At 40.8% G+C, this 22,842-nt stretch overlaps 1 long non-coding RNA gene and 1 pseudogene across 1 annotated transcript; both read right to left on the bottom strand.

Moving 5' to 3' along the window:
* Positions 1 to 408: 408 nt before the first annotated feature.
* Positions 409 to 528, bottom strand: LOC129888173 (5S ribosomal RNA; annotated as a pseudogene).
* Positions 529 to 20,238: 19,710 nt separating this feature from the next.
* LOC129885630 (uncharacterized) lies at positions 20,239 to 22,150 on the bottom strand. Its single transcript, XR_008766094.1, has 3 exons — positions 22,098 to 22,150; positions 21,450 to 21,496; positions 20,239 to 20,273 (listed from the first exon to the last, which is right to left on the bottom strand). It is a non-coding gene; the product is annotated as an uncharacterized LOC129885630 (long non-coding RNA).
* Positions 22,151 to 22,842: the final 692 nt, after the last annotated feature.

Below are 22,842 nucleotides of genomic sequence, written 5' to 3'. Positions count from 1 at the left end.
GCAGTGTTGAGAAGTTTGTGACGAGACCCTAAACAACATAACACTAGAAGGCGACTGCGTATAAAAACAAAAGGGTGTAAACAAGAAAGGATGTCGAATGAATTAAGAAACACTACGAAGGATAATGATAACATGCTAGACCAAAAGCCAAAATGTTAGCTATAGAGTTGGTCGCAAATAATGTTGCGATAGATATATAACCAAAGGAAAAGGAATAAAAAGCCTCCTGTGGTAGAAAATGGAGAGAACACAAAGTGAATAGAGGATAGCGGAACTAAAGGTCTACACCGATACTAGTTGTAAGATAACAGAGGAAGGGACAAGGCAAAACATAAAGACTCGCGAGACAACACTGAGGTAAATCTTGGGTTAAATTGAGTGCCCGCACATCGTAGAAAGGATTACAGTGAAATGCGACACGAAGACTTCCCAGGAAGGTCACCCATCCCAATATTACTCTCGCCCCAGCACGCTTAACTTCGAAATTTTGATGGAACTTAATGTGTTAGTGCTGGTATGATCACGCGAGATGGAAGAATCTGAACTAGCGACGGAGAAACGATATGAGATTATGTACCCAGAGTATTATAAGATATGTTAAGGCAATTCCAACAAGGACTTAAGCAAAACAAGAAGGATTAGCTAATTGCTAACTGACGACACACTTGAATGCCACAGTTCTTCAATATAGTACCAGTTAATGAGAGGAAAACCACAGAATGACTATATGGGCCAATGGACGAGGGAATTTTGACACCACTTGGCAGCCAACTCTAAAGGAGAAGAAGCAAACCCAAAAGGGTAAGGGTGCCAGCTGATGTAATTTACAAATAACAGGAAGCAATACCCAAAGGTCAAAAATTCCACAAATGTTACCTGTGAATTAACGGTATTAACCCCTGCTCCTTCGATCACAAGTTACCTACTCCGCCGAGAAGGTGTAAAGTTGTAAGGTAAAAGAGTGGTAGGACCTTACGGAGTCCCCGCAGCCCAAGTTGTGATTAACTATCGAGAGATGCAAAAATAGGTTAAGTCAAACTATTGAGATGGAATTAATACTATGGGTGAAGTGAGACAAGGCCACGAGTGGACCAAAGATCTTCCCCGACATCGAATATAGGATAAGGGAGAAGAAAGACCCAAAAGAATAAAGTGCCAGTTAAAGTTCTGAAGAAAATCGAGAAAAACTATACGAAACTAAGGATTCCCGAATTATCAACGTCATCACGCACCTATTCTATACTCTTCAAGAGTAGGGTGCTATACTGGTTATTGCGGGAAGGCTAACGAATCAGCCTATTTGCTTTCAAGAAAGACAACCTATGCAACTGGAACTAGGTGAAGTTATATAACAAGGAAGTAGTAAGATTTCGTGAAGTTCCCCAGCTAATATCTCAGATAGAGGGACTTCAAATATGATTAGCGTTTGGACCTCAGTCCAAGAAGAAGTCGGGGGCACAAACAGGCCTTCATACCGTATTTACCTCGGGCTTCCAAACCGACTGAGCATACTAGCAACTGCTAGAAAGTATATTGCGAGCTTATGAGGTTGGCTTTAAGTGTAGCTAGGACTATTGTCCACCAATTATTGGGTTTGCCTACAAGAAGGGCCACCGTTCCAGTATTCAGATGACCCCCTACAAGATGTTGTAAGGAAGAGGACATAAGTCCCCCCTGATGGGGAAAAGACTAAGCTGGTAGGCCAAACAGGATTAAAGAAACTATTGAATAACAACCCAGAGTTGGCAGAAATGATATACAGATAATCGACATCGACATTCAGAGTTCAAATGGATGATTGGATGTCCATAACGGGTCACCTAGAAAAGGGGAATTAACCCAAAATATGTTAGACTGTATCAGGTTGCGCGTAAGGTGGGCAACACGGCTGGTAAGTTGAGCTTACCACCTGATTTGGAGACCATACGCCCAGTCTATCAGATATAGATATTTCGCGAATATACTAGTGATGCACCCATAGTATGTCTTATAAATGAAGTCCATGAGATGAAAGAATTATCCTACGAGGAGAAACTTATTTCCATTTTCGATTGGCAAGGTTGCGAACTGAGGACGTGCCTTCCATCAAGGTACTGTGGCAAAATCAAAACCAGAAAAAGGGATGACCTAAGAAATTAAAAAGAGGACATAAAACACCAGGTCAACAAGTAACCCCAACTCCTGAAACTCGTATACTAAGTACTTCGATGGAAATATGTGTGTAAGGAAATAGAAACGAATCCCCCGATGGTCTGTATAAGTTCTAAGGGAAGTTTTGTTTAACATTCGGGGACGAATGTTCTAAAAGGGGGGAAGGATGTTACACCTAACCCTTTTAAACTCAGAATGTCTCATAAGTTCCTTGGACATTACCATATGAACTGGATATGCTACAACACTATGAAATGACTTCAACGAAGGGAGGATGTGATACCCCGTGGTAGAGAAGGTTGGAAGGGGAATCATAAGAATCCGGAAGGAATAGGAGGCCAAATAACGAGTCGTAGGACTCGACTTATCTATGTAAGCTACTAATTTAGAAATCTTACATACGTGAGTTACTTGATTACATACCAAGCTTACGTAGCAAGGGTTTCATAGGCTCTTAAAGTGAGACAAGATTACGAACGAGATTACGAACCCACGAGGGAGGAATTTTTTTTTGACACGTGGCAGCCTAAGAGGGTGAAACGTGGCAGCACCTCAAGCAGGTAGGTGTCCCACCTGCTTGGGGTCAAGTAGGTGACCCACCTGCTTGGGGAGGTGGACCCCACTGCCATGTGGCAGCACCCCATTGGCCACATGTTGAGGTGGCCCAATAAGTGCCTAACACATGCCACCCTTAGGGGATGACACGTGTCACCTCATATATATATGTGTATATGACTCTTAAGTGTTCATTTATCCAAAAATCAGTCCAAAACATCAGCCGCTTTGGGAGAACAACGTGAAGGAGAAAGGCAGCCATAGCTTGGAAGCTTAAAGGTGAGTTTTCTAATTTTCTCTCCATGAATTAATTATATACGACATTCCTAAATTACGTAGAGATGTATATATGTATGTTACGATGCTTGCAGAACCATATTTTCAGTTCTTCACTTGGAAAACTAAGAGAAACTTAAAGAGAAAACGCTAAAGCATAAACCCATTTTTGGAGGGGACAGTTGTTAGTAATATTGGTATAACTTCTTGTGTATAGCTTAGTTTTGGGTGATTAAATATGTTTTGGAAAGGTATTTCATAGGTATATAACGTTTATTTAGACTTTCCAATCTATTTTTGCTTTTATCTTCGCGAAAAAGGGTAATGAAGTGGAGAGGAGGTACTGCCCAGATTGGGTTTTAGAAATCCTACACGGACAGCTGTGAGTATTTTGGTCATATATTTTCATATAAAATTATTGTAGGGGTATTTCAAAATTGTTTGCGACCTTGATACATATGTATATAACTTTCATTGAGGCCAAAAATCCTGTTTCCCTCAATTACCCCTCTGAAACTAAGCGACAATTCAAGACAGTGGGCTGCCCAGATTTCGCGTTTTGATAGTTCTAGCGAGTTTGACAAGTTTAACGTAAGGTAAGGTTTCTTCTTTAAATTTGAGATTTATGTGTTCTTATGGAGAATGTTACACGCCCTATAGGTGGCTGGAAGTGTGTAAATATCATTAGAATACTTGGCGTTCGGAATAAACTAAAGTGTAGTCGTTATAGTCGAATTGTCGTCAAGGTAAGGCGTTGTTCTTGTGAGTTACTGCTGCAGGGGTGTGGTGTCTTGTTGCAAGGCCTAAATATGTTCTAATGTGGGTTAGAGTGCTTCTGGTTGAGTCCACATGACCCCCCGTTGCATATAATTAAAGGCGTTGTAAAATAAAGACTAGACACCCTATTTGATATCATCTTTTTGAATAAGTCGTTTGGAGTTTATGTTGTATATTGTTGGTATGAATTGCTGCAGGTTGTTGTTGTTGGTTGGCTGTAGGTCTTAGGGACCTAATTAGAAATTCGGATAGGGCACATTATAGGGGAGGTGCTGCCCAATTTTCATTAACGCCTTAACAAACTAAAGGACTAGTCGAGGAAACGACTAAGGAAATAGATTCCATTAACATTAAGGCGTAATCTAAGATGCTGGAAAGTTAAAAGTAGTTGATATTCGTATTACTTTCATATTGAATAGGTTCGGAAGACGACAAGACGAGAAGGATAAAGGGTAACTCCCAAAAGGTATGTAAAGCTTTCTCTTGGCATATTTTGGTATAAGTTCGTACAACTATCTTTCTTTTCTTTTGGCAATGTTTAGCCTTAAGTGAATTGTATATGAAGTGTGGAGATAATTCCATTCTCAGAATTCCAAGTATGCCTCATAACCCCTACCCACTGTTCAGTATTAGAGTTCCTGTGAAGATTAAGTATTGCCTAGTAGGGCTTCTATGTGTCAGAATATAATGTATGAGAAGCTATCTCTCATTTCCATTGAGATGTATTTGATACGAAAATGAGATTACAATGCAATAGTGGTTCACCAAGCCCCCTGAAGGGCCGGGTATGAAATATGTATATGAAGATCACTTGAAGGAAGGTACAGACCATATAGAGCTTATTCTCTTTCTTCTTTTGGGCATGTCCTTGTTTTAGTTGTAAGTTGAATCTGATCTGAACTCCGAGGCAACTCCATTCTGAAACATCTCTTAATTACTTCTAAATATTGAATTCCTATAATAGTCGAACTGTTTCTCTGGAATTCTTAAGTGAATAGTCTTACTTTGGTATATGTCTAGGAACCTCGAGATGTAATTAATGTAGCCCTTAATGGCATTTAGAGGGCAGCTAGAATGACTATACTGTTACTCGAATTCTTATATAATAACTTAGTCCTCTTATATAGTTGAGTCTCAGATAATGATTTAAACTGTATTTTGTTTCTCACTACTCTACTCATGTATACTGTAACACTTCTTCTCTGAGTCCCAAGCCCATTTTCAGATTCGTGAAATTCAATGCATTGTTCACTGAGTCCCTCGCTAGAGGGCTGGCATCTGTATGTATATATATGATGGCCTGGGGCCTGATACTGATACTGATATTGATACTATACATGATGGCTTGGGGGCTGATACTGATACTGATACTGATGCTATACATGATAGCCTAGGGCCTAATACTGATACGGATACTACATATATGATTCACCGGACCCCTGAAAGGGCCGGCTATATTGAAAATATGAGCATGCATGTTTTTATGATTCACAGAGTACAGGTACATGTTCGTGGTTTGATAAATTGTTCCCCCGCTTCTCTGTTTCGGATATACCTCCAGTTGTATTATGTTACATTTTACATACTCAGTACATATATCGTACTGACCCCCTTTCCTCAGAGGACTGCGTTTCATGCCCGCTGGTACAAGTACAGGTTTTGGGAGTCCGTCAGCTTAGGATTTCGCTCAGCTCAACCGGAGGAGGCTCCATTGTATTGGAGCCTAGTTTTTGATACTGACCATTGATGTACAAAAATTATTTTATCTATTTAGGGGTACGGCGGGAGCCTTGTCCCGCCATATGTTGTCATTAATATTTTTAGAGGTCTGCATACATGTATATGTGGGTTGTTTATGTCAGTTTGATTCAGTTGGGTCCACATGATAGATGATATATGTTATTATGTTATGGCAGCCTTGTCGGCTTGCAGCCCTGTCATGTTTTGATACAAACGAAAAGGGCTATAGGTTTATGAAAATGTTATCGCCTAGTGGGGCTCTGTGACCTGATATTATCTTATTTACGATTTAATATGACCACAGCTAATAGATATGTATATGGGGGGGTCCAGGTTGGACCCCAATTGCGGCCTACAGGGTTGGGTCGTGACAGCTTCTCAGCCGGCATGGATATTGCCCAGGTACAAGCATACACCCAAGGGGTAGAAGAGCGACATAGAAGGCATCAGCCTGACAGAGGGTTTGATATAAGTCAAGCTAAGAGGGCTAAGTCAGTTGATTATCCAGGGGAATTTTGCAGCGGGCGATTCCAGCAGTTTGGTAGATACCCCTCCCAGCCAGCTCGAAGCGTACCTCCACAGTTTCCAGGTGGACGAGTTGAAAGTATTAGATATTCAGGGGCCGGACAAGGTTCTAGAGCTTCAGGTATACAAGTGAACCAGAGTTCTCGACAATCAAGACCACCGATACCCTAGTGTCCCCGTTGTAATAAGCCTCATTTTGGGGAATGTCGTTAGACTACCGGTGCGTGTTTTTCTTATGGCCGTCAGGGCCATATTGCGAGAGAATGCCCACTTAAGAGTACTCCAGGTGGTATGGCTCAGCCAACTAGGTCAGTTGCGGGTTCTTCTTCTTCTGTGGCTATGCGCCCGATGGGGCGGGGAATGCAGATACCAGCAGGCCGTGGTAGAGGCCGTGGTGGAACTTCCAGTTCTGGCGGTCCTTCTAACCGTATATATGCCTTGGCCAGTAGACAGGACCAGGAAGCATCGCCGAATGTGGTCACAGGTACATTATCAATCTTTTCTGAGGACGTATATACGTTGATGGATCCAGGCTATACTTTATCATATATATATATCTCTTTTTTTGCTAGTAGAGTTGGAATTAAGCCTGAGTTAATAGAATCGTTTGAGGTTGATACGCCAGTAGGGGACTATTGTGGTAAAGCAGGTATATAGACATTGCCCGATAAATGTGTATAGTCATCGTACCTTGGCCGATTTGATAGAGTTAGATATGGTGGAATTTGATGTTATTATGGGTATGGATTGGCTAGCTTTTTGTCATGCCAACGTAGACTATAAAAATAAAATGGTTCGATTTCAGTTCTCAGACGGACCAATTGTCGAGTGGTTAGGAAATACAGCATCACCAAAGGGTAGGTTTATTTCATACCTTAAGGTAAGGAAAATGATTAACAAGGGGTACATTTATCATTTAGTCCGCGTACACGATCTAGAAGTTGAAGTGCCAACTCTTCAGTCGGTGCCCGTGGTTAATGAATATCCAGATGTGTTTCCAGATAAACTTCCAGGCATTCCTCCAGAATGGGAAATAGAGTTCACTATAGACGTGCCACCAGATACTCAGCCTATTTCTATCCCCCTATATAGAATGGCACCCGCGGAATTAAAGGAGCTAAAGGAGCAGTTGAGGGACCTACTGGAGAAAAGGTTTATTAGGCCCAGTACATCACCATGGGGAGCAGCAGTACTGTTTGTGAAAAAGAAAGATGGATCTCTGCGAATGTGTATTGACTACAAAAGTTGAATAAGGTAACAATTAAGAACAAATATCCCCTCCCCAGGATTGATGATTTGTTTAACCAGTTGCAGGGTGCCCAATGTTTTTCGAAGATAGACCTGCGGTCAGGCTATCATTAGGTGTGGGTAAGGGAGGCAGATAGACCAAAGACCACATTCAGGACCCGTTATGGGCATTACAAGTTTAAAGTGATGTCCTTTGGGCTGACAAACGCTCCAGCGGTATTCATCGATCTAATGAACTGAGTGTTCAAACCATTTTTAGATTTGTTCGTGATAGTATTTATTGATGATATTCTGGTCTATTCACGATCGAAGATGGAATATGCGGATCACTTGCGGGTGGTACTGGGAGTATTCCAACACCAACAATTGTACGCTAAGTTCTCTAAATGTGAGTTTTGGTTAACTTTAGTGGCTTTTCTGGGACACATTATTGGGATTGATGGTATTCGCATAGATACGCAGAAAATTGAGGCCGTAAAGGCTTGGCCAAGACCTACAACCCCTACGGAGGTACGAAGCTTCTTGGGGTTAGCAGGGTACTATAGAAGGTTCGTGGAAGGATTTGCTTCCATTTCAGCGCCTTTAACAAGATTGACTCAAAAAGCAGCTAAATTCCAATGGACTGATGCTTGTGAACGAAGCTTCCAGCTGTTAAAGGAAAAGTTGACTACAACTCCTGTTCTAACTCTCCCTAATGGACCAAATGGTTACGTTATTTATTGTGATGCCTTCGGTATTAGACTAGGGTGATTTGTGATGCAGAATGACAGAGTTGTAGCTTATGCCTCTCGACAGCTTAGGAAGAATGAAAAGAATTATCCAACCCATGATCTGGAATTAGCAGCGGTGATCCATGCTTTAAAAATATAGAGACACTACCTGTATGGTGTACATGTTGACATTTATTCGGACCACAAAAGCCTCCAGTATATCTTTAAACAGAAGGAGCTAAACCTACGACAGAGAAGGTGGCTGGAGTTATTGAAGGATTATGATGTCGACATTTTATACCACCCAGGGAAGGCAAATGTGGTGGCGGATGCGCTCAGCCGTAAATCAATGGGTAGCTTGGCAGAGGTACAATCGGAACGGAAGGAGATGATCTGTGAGATCTGCCAGCTTGCCAGCCTTGGAGTCCGCTTAGTTGATTCGGGTGATGATAGGGTTTTTGTTCGAGGAATTGCTGAATCCTCCCTCATGGAGGAAGTAAAATAATGTCAATACCAGGACCCTGTTCTAGCACAGTATAGAGATGAAACTCTCCAAAAGGAAAAGACTACATTTGAAATCAAGGCCGGTGGGATACTACGATATCGAGGCAGAGTTTGTGTACCGGAAGTTGCAGGTTTGCAACAGCAAGTACTGGGAGAGGCATATTATGCCCGTTATTCCATTCATCCGGGATCAACCAAGATGTATCACAACCTCAAATGTTTATATTGGTGGGACGATATGAAAAGGGATGTAGCAGAGTTCGTAGCCCAATGCTCGAATTGCCAGTAAGTTAAGGTTGAACATCAAAAACCGGGTGGGCTACTACAGGAGATGGAGATTCCAACCTGGAAATGGGAAGCAATTAACATGGATTTCATTACTGGCTTACCTCGTACTCCCCGGAAGCAAGATTCTATATGGGTTATTGTGGATAGGCTGACAAAATCAGCCCACTTCCTCCCAGTCAAGACCACATACTCCGTCGAGGATTATGCGAAGTTGTACGTCAAGGAAATAGTACGACTTCATGGAGTTCCCGCATCTATTATTTCGGACAGGGGAGCCCAGTTCACAGCCTATTTTTGGCGGTCATTCTATGAAGGCTTAGGAACACAAGAAGCCTTAGTACAGCATTTCATCCCCAAACTAATGGGCAGGCCGAGTGCACTATTCAGACACTAGAGGATATGTTACGAGCCTGTATAATTGACTTTAAAGGTAGCTAGGATGATCATATACCATTTATTGAGTTTGCCTACAATAACAGTTATCACTCCAGCATTCAAATTGCTTCGTATGAGGCTTTATACGGCAGAAAGTACAGGTCACCTATCGATTGGTTCGGTGTTGGCGAAACGCAACTAATGGGTCCAGATATATAGTCCAACAAGCAGTGAAAAAGGTAAAGCTTATTCGGGAGAGATTATTAACTGCCCAAAGTCGACAGAAGTCATACGCAAACAGTCGACATCGACCGTTGGAGTTTCAAGTAGGCGAATAGGTATTTTTAAAAGTATCTCCCATGAAAGGAGTAATAAAGTTTGGCAAGAAAGGGATGTTGAGTCCGAGATATATTGGTCCTTACTTAATTCTTCATCGAATAGGCAAGGTTGCCTACAAATTAGACTTGCCAGCCGACCTGGAAGCAGTACATCCAGTTTTCCATGTATTAATGCTCCGCAGATGTGTAGGTGACCCATCCCGAGAGCATTCCGTGGATGACATCCAGGTCACTGAAGAACTAGCCTACGAAGAACAGCTAGTTGCTATCCTGGATCGACAGATTAGAAAATTGCAAATTAAAGACGTAGCCTCGGTTAAGGTGCTATGGCAGAATAGAAATCAGGAGGAAATGACCTGGGAAACTGAAGAGGACATAAGACACAGGTATCCGTACCTGTTCCCGATATCTACAGGTAACCCCAACTCTTGAGCACTCGTATATTAATAATATGGATGGAAATGTATGTGCTATCATAAACGAAAGGAAACTCCCTATAATCTATATAGAGTCTTAAGGGAAGTTGCATTTAACATTTGGGGATGAATGTTCTAAAGGGGGGGAAGGATGTTACACCCCACGTCTTTGAACTCGGAAGGTTCCTTAAGTTGCTTAGAAGCTAGTATGTGATCCCCCTAAGTTACGACCCTATTGAACAACTCTGAGAAGGGAGAATGTGGCACCCCATGGTAGGAGAGGTTGGAAATGGGGTCAAGAGAAGTCGGAGGGAGTTGGAGGGCAAGTGATGAGTCGTAGGACTCTATTTGCTTACGTACGCCCTAACTTAGAAGTTTTACATACTTAAGCTATTTGAGTATATACCAAGCTTGCATAGCACGGATGACATAGGCCCTTAAAATAAGACGAGATTACGAACCCACGAGGAAGAAAAGAAAATTACGTGGGGCGGCGAATGGAAGGGTGACACATGGCAGCACCTAAGCAAGAAGGTGACCCACCTTCTTGGGGCCAAGTAGGTGACCCACCTGCTTGGGGGAGGTGGGCCCCACTGCCATGTGGCAGCCCCTCCTTCCGCATGTAGATACGGTGGCCCAATAAGGGCTGGACATGTGTCACTTCTTGGGGCTGACATGTGTCACACCCTAGCTTGTATATGTATATGTGACTAACACTTCAGCTTGTTCCTCAAATTTCAGCCAAAATAAGAGAAAACAAACCCTAGAACTAAAGAGAAAAGAGTGATGGCTTTGGGAGAAAAAAATAGGTAAGTCCCGATTTCGTTCCGTAAATTATTTACTTAGCATATACTACGATGATATAGAGGTATTAGTAGTATAAAATTAGGGTTTTCTGCAGCAAAAATCGGACAGCAAGCTGCCACGACGTTACAACGCGCTAAAGAAAGTTCCGAGGCACAATTTCGGCAAGTTCTAGCCAATTTCGGGAAAGGTAAGTTCTTCCCCTCTAATTTGAAATTTATGATGTTAAATTAAGGTGTATGACACACCTTAGGGGCTTCTGGAAGTTGGGGAAAAGGTTTGAAAAGTTCGGCGTTCGAAATAAGCGAAATTGGAATCGCTATAGTTAATTGTAATCAAATAATGCGTTGCGCTTGTGGTGTGTGACTGCTGGTCGGGTGGTGAGGTATTGTGGTGCTGGAATGTATGTTAATAAGGGTGTAGGGGGCTTCTGGTTGCAGCCACAGGACCCTCCGCTGTGCAATTAAAGAATTCGCGAAAGAAAGATTAAAAACTTTAGTTTTGGTATCATAGTTTCGAGTGAATCGTTGGGGGTTTATATTGTGTAATGTTGTCATAATGTGCATGTATGGGATGCTGGTTGTATTGTTGGTTGGATGAAGGTGTTAAGGACATGGTTGGGAATTCGGATAGGGCACATTATAGGGGAGGTGCTGTCCGATTTCCGTTAACACCTTAACTAGTTAAGGAACTAGTCGAGAAGGCGAGCGAGGGGATGAATGCTATGAATATTAGTGGGTAGCCTAAGTTGTTGAAAAGTCTAAGGGTTATTAATACTCGCCTTACTTCCGTGTTAAATAGGTTGCGAGGACAATGACATAAACACGATTAAGGGGAGTCCATAAGAGGTATGTGAAGCCTATCCCTTCTCTTCTTTTGGCATGTCGTAAAGGTAAGTAAATAGTGATATAACATGCAAGTAATTCCATTTTAGAATGCTCCTTATTCAGTTCTGAATGTTAAAGCTTACATGATAGTTAAGCTAATTTCCTTGAGTCTTTTATACACTGAGGATGTAATGAATATACAGACTCCTAGTCATAACACTATTCGAAGACAAATACCCTAGAATTCTTAAGTGAATCGTCTTACTTTGGTATATGTCTAGGAACCTCGAGATGTAATTAATGTAGCCCCTAATGGCATTTAGAGGGCAGCTAGAATGACTATATTGTTACTCGAATTCTTAGATAATAACTTAGTCCTCTTATATAGTTGAGTCTCAAATAATGATTTAAACTGTGTTTTGTTTCTCACTACTCTACTCGTGTATACTGTAACACTTCTTCTCCGAGTTCTGGGCCGGTTATCAGATTTGTGCAATTCACTGCATTGTCCACCGAGTCCCTCACTAGAGGCCCGACATCCGTATATATATATATATATATATATATATATATATATATATATAATGAGGATGTGTTGTAATAAGGTGACGATGGCACGGGGCCTGATACTGATACTATGATGATATGTTGTAATAAGGTGACGAAGGCACGGGGCCTGTCATGACCCAACCCCGTAGGCCGCGACTGGGGTCTGACTTGGACCCCCCGTACATATATCTATTAGCTGAGGTCACATTGAATCGTAAATAAGACAATATCATGTAACAGAGCCCCACTGGCGATAACATTTTCATAAACTGTAGCCCTTTTCGTTTGTATCACAACATGACAGGGCACGCAAGCCGACAAGGCTGCCATAACATAATAATATATATCATATATCATGTAGACCCAGCTTAATCAAACTGACATACACAACCCACATATACATGTCTGCAGACCTCTAAACATATAAATGACAACATATGGCGGGACAGGGCCCCCGCCGTACCCCTGAATGGATAAAACAATTTCTATACATCCGTGGACAGTATCAAAAACTAGGCTCCGATACAAAGAAGCCTCTTCCAGCTGAGGTGCATGTAATCCTAAGCTGACGGACTCCTAAAATCTGTATCTGTACCTGCGGGCATGAACGCAGCGCCCCGAGAAAGGGGGGTCAGTACGATATATGTACTGAGTATGTAAAACATAATATAAAACAACTGGAAACATATCTGAGATAGAGAATCAGGGGATAAGATATCAATTCAGAAACCTGTACCTGTACTTTATGAATTACAAAAACATGCATGTTCGAGTCATATCATATAGCCGGCCCTTTCGGGGGTCCGGTGAATCATCTCTGTAAAATCATCATGGCCCCAGTGCCATCACCACCTTATTACAACTCATCATCATATATTTATACACGTATCCTGGCCCTCTATTGAGGGACTCAGTGAATAATGCAGTGAACTGTGCACGAGAACATATCCTGGCCCGGGACTCAGGGAAAGAAGTGTTACAATATACACGAGTAGAGTAGTGAGTAACTATATGCAATTTAAATCATTATCAGAGACTCGACAGAATAAGAAAGTTAAGCTTTTATTTGAGAACCCGAGTAGCGGTGTAGTCATCTCGAGTGTCCTCTAAATGCCATTATGGGCTGTCTCAATTATAATCTCGGGGCTCCTAGACATGTACTAAAGTAAAGCCAAATCGCTTATGGAACCAGAACATTTGTTAACATATAGTCTGTAAGACTTGGAGCCTGTACATTTGTTACCTTTTTAACATATAAAAGTTTCCAGGGAAATAGTTCGATTATTATAAAAGTTCGATATTCAGACGTAAATAAGAGATGCTAAGAATGAAGTTACGCCGGAACTCATATCATGTTTAACCTACAACTAAGACATGCCAGAAGAAGAAAGAGAATAAACTATATATGGTCTGTACTTTTCTTTATGGGATCTGCATACACATATTTCATACCCGGCCCATCATGGGGCTCGGTGAATCATTATGGCATCATAATCTCACTTTCGTACCAAACACGTATCAAAGGAAATGAGAGATAGCTTTCTAAATACTAGTGTTTAATACATAGAAGCCTTACTAGGCACTACTCAATTCTTGCAGAAATTCCAATACTAAGCAGTGGATATGGGTTATGAGGCATACTTGGAGTTTTGGGAATGGAATTATCCCCACATTCCACACACACTTCACTTAAGGCTAAAACTTGCCAAAAGGAAAGAAAGATAATTATACGTGCTTATACCAAAACATGCCACAAGAAAGCTTTACATACCTTTTGGGAGTTACCCTTTATCCTGCTCGTCTCTTCGTCTTCCGAACCTATTCAATATGAAAGTAATATGAATATCAACTACTCTTAACTTTCCAGCATCTTGGATTACGCCTTAATGTTAATGGAATCTATTGCCTTAGTTGTTTCCTCGACTAGTCCTTTAGTTTGTTAAGGCGTTAACGAAAATTGGGCAGCACCTCCCCTATAATGTGCCCTATCCAAATTTCCAATCATGTCCCTAAGACCTACAGCCAACCAACAACAACAACCTGCAGCAATTCATACCAACAATATACAACATACACTCCAAACAACTTATTCCAAAAATACAATATCTCAATAGGGCGTCTAGCCTTTATTTTGTGACGCCTTTAATTATACATAACAAGGGGTCATGTGGCTTCTACCAGCAGCACCCTAACCCACATTAGGACATATTTAGGCCCTGCAACAACAAGCCACACCCCTGCAGAGCAACTCACAAGAACAACACTTTGTTTCGACAACAATTCAACTATAACGACTACAAATTAGTTTATTCCGAACGCCAAGTATTTCTAAGCCATTTTCATATTTCCAGCCACCAATAGGGAGTGTAACATGCTCCATCAGAACACATAAAGCTCAAATTTAAAGAAGAAACCTTACCTTACGTTAAACTTGTCAAACTCGCCAAAACTATCCAAAATGTGAAATCTGGACAGCTTACTGTTTTACCTTGTCGCTTCGTTTCGAAAGGGTAATGGAGGGAAAAAGGATTTACGTCCTTCATGAAAGTTATATACATGTGTATTAGGGTCGCAAACAATTTCGAATCATCCCTACATCAATTTTGTACAAAAAGATATGACCAAAATACTCACAGCTGTCCGTGTAGGATTTCCAAAACCAAATTTGAGCAGTACCTCCTCTACACTTCATCACCACTTTTCAAGCTGATACAAGTGGAACTGGATTTTGGAGTCTGAATGAAAGTTATAGAACCACGAAATACCTTTCCAAAACATATTAAATCACTTGAAACGAATCTGTACACAAGAAGTTATACGATTATTACTAACCACTGTCCCTTTCAAAAACGGGTTTATTAATTAACGTTTTCTCTTATTTTCTCTTCCAAATTCCAATTGCAAAGCTGGAGTTTTACTTCCATGAAGGTCTTAAAATACATATATACATATCCACGTACTTAAGGTACACCGTATATAATTAATTCACAGAAGAAAATTGGAAAACAAACCTTTAAACTTCAAGAACCATGGCTGCCTCTCTATTTCTCTCCCTCACGTTTTTTTCTCTCTAAGTTGGCTGATGTTTTGATGGATAACTGAAGTATATGATATATATCAACATATATATGTGGCTTTAGGGTGTAACAAGTGTCAACCCCAAGAGGTGACACGTGTCCAGCCCCTATTGGGCCACCGTATCATGCTGCCAACTATGGGCTGCCACGTGGCAGTGGGGTCCACCACCCCCCAAGCAGGTGGATCACCTGCTTGCTTGAGTTGCTGCCACGTGTCGCTTCTTCATTGGCTACCACGTGTCGTCTTTTTTTTCCCTTCCTCGTGGGCTCGTAATCTCGTCTTATTTTATGTACCTATGTAATCCGTGCTACGTAAGTTTGATATATGCTTAAGTAGCTCAAGTGCATATGACTTTTAACTTAGTAGCTTACATAGGTAAATCGAGTCCTACGACTCATTACTTGACCTCCAATTCCTTTCGGACTCTTATGATTTCATCTCCAACCTTCTCTAGTATGGGGTATCACATTCTCCCTTCCTTAGAGCCGTTTGATAGTGTCGTAACTTAAGTGGCTCACATGCTAACTTCTAAGTAACTTAAGGGACATTCCGAGTTTAAAAAGGGTGGGGTGTAACATCCTTCCCCCCTTTAGAACATTCGTCCCCGAATGTTAGCTAAAACTTCTCTTAGCACCTTATACAAATCGTAGGGAGATTCATTGCTATTTTCTTAACACGTACTTCCATACCAATATTTCATATACGTGTTTCAGGAATCGGGGTTACCTGTAAATATTGGGAATAGGTGCAAATACTTGTGTTTTATATCCTCTTCAATTTCCCAGGTCATCCCTTTTCTGGTTTTGGTTTTGCCACAGTATCTTGACGGAAGGCACGTCCTCAGTTCGCAACCTTCTAATTTGCCAATCCAAGATGGCAATAAATTTCTCCTCATAGGATAACTCTTCCATCTCATGGACTTCATTTATGAGACATACTATGGGTGGATCACCAGTACAGTTGCGAAATATTTATATTTAATAGACTGGGCGTATGGTTTCCAAATCAGGTGGTAAGCTTAAATTACCAGTCACATTGCCCACCTTATGAGTAACTTGATACCTTCTAACATATTTTGGGTTAAGTCCCCTTTTCTGGGTGACTCCGTTATGAACATCCAATCATCCATTTGAACTTTGAATGTCGATGTCGATTATCTGTATATCATTCCTGCCGACTCTGGGCTTTTAGTCAATAGTTTGCTTAATCCTGTTTGGCCTACCAGCTTAGTCTTTTTCCCATCAGGGGGACCTATAGGCGCTTCCTTACAACATCTTGTAGGGGGTCATTTGGATACTGTAATGGTAGCCCTTCTCGTAGGCAAACCTAATAATTGATGGACGATAGTCCTAGCTACACTTAAGCCAACCTCATAAGCTCGCAATATATTTTTTTGCAGTTGATAGTATGCTCAGTCTATTCAGAAGCCCGAGGTAAATGCGGTATGAAGGTTTGTCTGTGCTCTCGACCTCTTCTTGGACCGAGGTCCAAACGTTAACCATATTTGAAGTTCCTCTATCTGAGATATTAGTTGGGGAACTTCACGGAATCTTACTACTTCCTTGTCATATAGCTTCACCTAGTTCCAGTTGCATAGGTGGTCTTGCTTGGAAGCAAAGGGGTTGATTCGTTAGCCTTCTCGCAATAACCCGCATAGCACCCTACTCTTGAAAAGTTTAGAATAGGTGCATGGTGACGTTGATAATTTGGGAATCCTTAGCTTCATATAGTTTTTCTCGACTTTCTTTAGAACTTTAACTAGCCTATATAGTTATTCTGTGGTTTTCCACTCGTTAACTGGTTCTATGTTGAAGAACTGTGGCATTCAAGTGCGTCGTCAATTAGTAATTAGCTAATCCTTCTTATTTTGCTTAAACCCTTGTTACAATTGCCTTAACGTATCTTATAATACTCTGGGTACATAATCTCATATCGTTTCTCCATCACTAGTTCAGATTCCTCCATCTCGCGGGATCCCACCAGCACTAACGCATTAAGTTCCATCAGAATTTTGAAGTTAAGCGTGCTGGGGCGAGGGTAATATTGGGATGGGTGACCTTCCTGGGAAGTCTTCGTGTATCGTTTCACTGTAATCCTTTCTACGATGTGCGGGCACTCAATTTAGCCCAAGATTTACCTTAGTGTTGTCTCGCGAGTCTTTATGTTTTTCCCTGTCCTTCCTTTGTTATCTTACGACCAGTATCGGCATAGACCTTTAGTTCCGCTATGACCATGTCCCTTTTTGGTCAGTTTGGTTTAACTTCCCCTATTGTATCCCCCCCTTTCTGTACGCACCCATTCATTAGGGTGGGCTACTGAGTAGCGCTAAAGTTCTTTTATATAGTAACCTTTGGAGCCATTTTGAGTTTTGGATATTATTAGCTGGCATATCTTTAATGGAATTTCACATATGAGCTCCCCTATCCTTTATTCATTTTGTGTTCTTCTCATTTTCTACCACAGGAGGCTTTCTATTCCTTTGTCCTTGGTTATACATTTATCACAACATCATTTGCGACAAACTCTATAGCCAACATTTTGGCTTTTTGGTCTAGCATGTTGTCATTATCCCTCGTAGTGTCTCTTGAGTTATCCGATATCCTTCCATGGTTACATTTTTTTGTGTTTTTATCCGCAACCACCTTCTAGTGTTATGTTGTTCAGGGTCTCGTCACAAACTTCTTAACGCTACCTTATGTAGCATTCCGGCTTCCATCCAATTATTGGTAACTTCCGGAGCTTTCCAACTTGGTTTAGCAAGATATCTTATCAAAGTTTAGACGTCTATCTCACATTTATTGCTATATCAACTGCCTCCTCCTACCTTTGCCATTTTCTCATTAACTTCCCCCCTTTAGGGGGTACCCGCACTTTCCTCTATTTGTACTTTGTTCTAAGTCTCTATGTCCAGTCTAAATTTTTGTCCAATTCCTTTCACCAATCTATTTGGTACCGCATCATGTCTTTATTTATCTGCATGTTTATAATTTGACTATCCGTGTACGGAGCCTTGATTAAATTACGAAGCGATAGAACCTTTCCATATCTAACATAATGTCTTATCTACTAATCAGTACTTGAACAATGTGACCTAGGGAACAACTCGTCCAAGGCCACCTTCTACTTTTTCTTTTTCCAAGAATTACTTAGCACCTGTAGTTGTTCCAATCCCTATTAGGTAGTGCTAGTATTCTGACGATAACTATTCTAGGTTTTCTCGAAGTAGTGGTTTTGTTCCAACCTATATCCTTTGTTTCTTGGGACGAATAAAAGTTACGTCATTTGTTCCTTAAGTTTTCCATCCTCGTCCCTTAAGGATTCCACTATTTTTGGGGCGACGTTGTGTATACGCGTCATTTCTTTGTATCTTAAGCCCCATGCTGTTACTCCGTTCTCAATGCAGGCCTTTAACTTAGGCAACGCGTACGAAGTGCATCTTTCTAGTGGTTCCAATTTATCCCTGCATACTCGTATCACACTGTTCAGTTCATACTTACATATCCCCCTTTTAATTCGTATTCCTGTTTAGTTCCTGACACCTCCTTGAGGTGCTTCTGTCTAAAGCTCTTTCCCCAATTAGTCGGTGGAGAACTATAAGTTGTTATCGTAACCCTTCTTTCAATCATTGTTGGAAGAAAACAGAACCTCTTAAACATCACAGTATTTCTTCTAATACTTGACCTATCTGGTCTCCTTCTGAGTTTATCCTCGAGTTATGAACAACTCATCTAATTTACAATTAGGAGTTGAGGGCTTGGATTTTTTTTTCAAAAAGAGTGAAACTCATTCGCGGGACATCTTATCCTTCACCCTGAGCCCTCTATTTATATTTCTACAGTACAAATACGGCTGGAGATACCGTAGTCTGAACTTTACTATTTAATTAAGCTTTTGTTACTCCGAAATAAAATTCTTCAAGTAAAAAAAAAAGTGCCCCTTGTCGGCGACCTGAAAGATACCTCTTACAGTTTTAGTTAAACACAGTAGGGGTATTTGGTATCAATTTCTCGGGCATCTAAAAAATCTATGCTTTACTTCCTTTTTCTTGTTCTGGGAAAATTTCGGCAGAGTTTCCTCTACATTTCTTACTTATCCCAAAACCTGCATGCAGAAAATACCAACAATGCCTCACAGGGCCAGCATATATATTTACATGTCATATCACAGCCGCACAGGGCTTTCAATGTCATTTTTTTTTCGCAGCCACACAGGGCTTTCAACGTCAACAATAATATAAAAATATTAGACTTACCTCATATGTCCAACTTCAAACTGCAACTATTGCACTTCCTGACTGCTTTCCCTTCAGGTTTCAGCTTTATATTTCAAATAATACTTCACTACCTTACCAAACGGATATCTTCCGTGCCTTCACTTTACTTACCTGCGTGCTTTGTAACTTTCCATGTCATTAATTACTTTCTTCTGTTGGTGTCATCCTTCTGTTAAGATCCAAGGTTAGTATAAGGAATTTTTTTTCTATGACTCAGATCTAAAGCACGATCTCAGATGTAGAAGAAAGGTAACATCCTAAATGTCCTATAGCTTCCTGTTTATAGATGTGGCGCGCAACACATCGATAACCAAGACTCTATTAGACACGGTCTGCAGACACTCCGAGGACGAACTGCTCTGATACCACTTCTGTCATGACCCAACCCCGTAGGCCGCGACTGGGGTCCGACTTGGACCCCCCGTACATATATCTATTAGCTGAGGTCACATTGAATCGTAAATAAGACAATATCATGTAACAGAGCCCCACTGGCGATAACATTTTCATAAACTGTAGCCCTTTTCGTTTGTATCACAACATGACAGGGCACGCAAGCCGACAAGGCTGCCATAACATAATAATATATATCATATATCATGTAGACCCAGCTTAATCAAACTGACATACACAACCCACATATACATGTCTGCAGACCTCTAAACATATAAATGACAACATATGGCGGGACAGGGCCCCCGCCGTACCCCTGAATGGATAAAACAATTTCTATACATCCGTGGACAGTATCAAAAACTAGGCTCCGATACAAAGAAGCCTCTTCCAGCTGAGGTGCATGTAATCCTAAGCTGACGGACTCCCAAAATCTGTATCTGTACCTGCGGGCATGAACGCAGCCCCCCGAGAAAGGGGGGTCAGTACGATATGTGTACTGAGTATGTAAAACATAATATAAAACAACTGGAAACATATCTGAGATAGAGAATCAGGGGATAAGATATCAATTCAGAAACCTGTACCTGTACTTTATGAATTACAAAAACATGCATGTTCGAGTCATATCATATAGCCGGCCCTTTCGGGGGTCCGGTGAATCATCTCTGTAAAATCATCATGGCCCCAGTGCCATCACCACCTTATTACAACTCATCATCATATATTTATACACGTATCCTGGCCCTCTATTGAGGGACTTAGTGAATAATACAGTGAACTGTGCACGAGAATATATCCTGGCCCGGGACTCAGGGAAAGAAGTGTTACAATATACACGAGTAGAGTAGTGAGTAACTATATGCAATTTAAATCATTATCAGAGACTCGACAGAATAAGAAAGTTAAGCTTTTATTTAAGAACCCGAGTAGCGGTGTAGTCATCTCGAGTGTCCTCTAAATGCCATTATGGGCTGTCTCAATTATAATCTCGGGGCTCCTAGACATGTACTAAAGTAAAGCCAAATCGCTTATGGAACCAGAACATTTGTTAACATATAGTCTGTAAGACTTGGAGCCTGTACATTTGTTACCTTTTTAACATATAAAAGTTTCCAGGGAAATAGTTCGATTATTATAAAAGTTCGATATTCAGACGTAAATAAGAGATGCTAAGAATGAAGTTACGCCGGAACTCATATCATGTTTAACCTACAACTAAGACATGCCAGAAGAAGAAAGAGAATAAACTATATATGGTCTGTACTTTTCTTTATGGGATCTGCATACACATATTTCATACCCGGCCCATCATGGGGCTCAGTGAATCATTATGGCATCATAATCTCACTTTCGTACCAAACACGTATCAAAGGAAATGAGAGATAGCTTTCTAAATACTAGTGTTTAATACATAGAAGCCTTACTAGGCACTACTCAATTCTTGCAGAAATTCCAATACTAAGCAGTGGATATGGGTTATGAGGCATACTTGGAGTTTTGGGAATGGAATTATCCCCACATTCCACACACACTTCACTTAAGGCTAAAACTTGCCAAAAGGAAAGAAAGATAATTATACGTGCTTATACCAAAACATGCCACAAGAAAGCTTTACATACCTTTTGGGAGTTACCCTTTATCCTGCTCGTCTCTTCGTCTTCCGAACCTATTCAATATGAAAGTAATATGAATATCAACTACTCTTAACTTTCCAGCATCTTGGATTACGCCTTAATGTTAATGGAATCTATTGCCTTAGTTGTTTCCTCGACTAGTCCTTTAGTTTGTTAAGGCGTTAACGAAAATTGGGCAGCACCTCCCCTATAATGTGCCCTATCCAAATTTCCAATCATGTCCCTAAGACCTACAGCCAACCAACAACAACAACCTGCAACTATTCATACCAACAATATACAACATACACTCCAAACAACTTATTCCAAAAATACAATATCTCAATAGGGCGTCTAGCCTTTATTTTGTGACGCCTTTAATTATACATAACAAGGGGTCATGTGGCTTCTACCAGCAGCACCCTAACCCACATTAGGACATATTTAGGCCCTGCAACAACAAGCCACACCCCTGCAGAGCAACTCACAAGAACAACACTTTGTTTCGACAACAATTCAACTATAACGACTACAAATTAGTTTATTCCGAACGCCAAGTATTTCTAAGCCATTTTCATATTTCCAGCCACCAATAGGGAGTGTAACATGCTCCATCAGAACACATAAAGCTCAAATTTAAAGAAGAAACCTTACCTTACGTTAAACTTGTCAAACTCGCCAAAACTATCCAAAATGTGAAATCTGGACAGCTTACTGTTTTACCTTGTCGCTTCGTTTCGAAAGGGTAATGGAGGGAAAAAGGATTTACGTCCTTCATGAAAGTTATATACATGTGTATTAGGGTCGCAAACAATTTCGAATCATCCCTACATCAATTTTGTACAAAAAGATATGACCAAAATACTCACAGCTGTCCGTGTAGGATTTCCAAAACCAAATTTGAGCAGTACCTCCTCTACACTTCATCACCACTTTTCAAGCTGATACAAGTGGAACTGGATTTTGGAGTCTGAATGAAAGTTATAGAACCACGAAATACCTTTCCAAAACATATTAAATCACTTGAAACGAATCTGTACACAAGAAGTTATACGATTATTACTAACCACTGTCCCTTTCAAAAACGGGTTTATTAATTAACGTTTTCTCTTATTTTCTCTTCCAAATTCCAATTGCAAAGCTGGAGTTTTACTTCCATGAAGGTCTTAAAATACATATATACATATCCACGTACTTAAGGTACACCGTATATAATTAATTCACAGAAGAAAATTGGAAAACAAACCTTTAAACTTCAAGAACCATGGCTGCCTCTCTATTTCTCTCCCTCACGTTTTTTTCTCTCTAAGTTGGCTGATGTTTTGATGGATAACTGAAGTATATGATATATATCAACATATATATGTGGCTTTAGGGTGTAACAAGTGTCAACCCCAAG

This window comes from Solanum dulcamara, chromosome 4 (assembly GCF_947179165.1).
Source record: "Solanum dulcamara chromosome 4, daSolDulc1.2, whole genome shotgun sequence".
Taxonomy (NCBI): Eukaryota; Viridiplantae; Streptophyta; class Magnoliopsida; order Solanales; family Solanaceae; genus Solanum; species Solanum dulcamara.
Note: the sequence above shows the minus strand (reverse complement) of the source record. Positions and strands in the feature narration are given on the sequence as shown.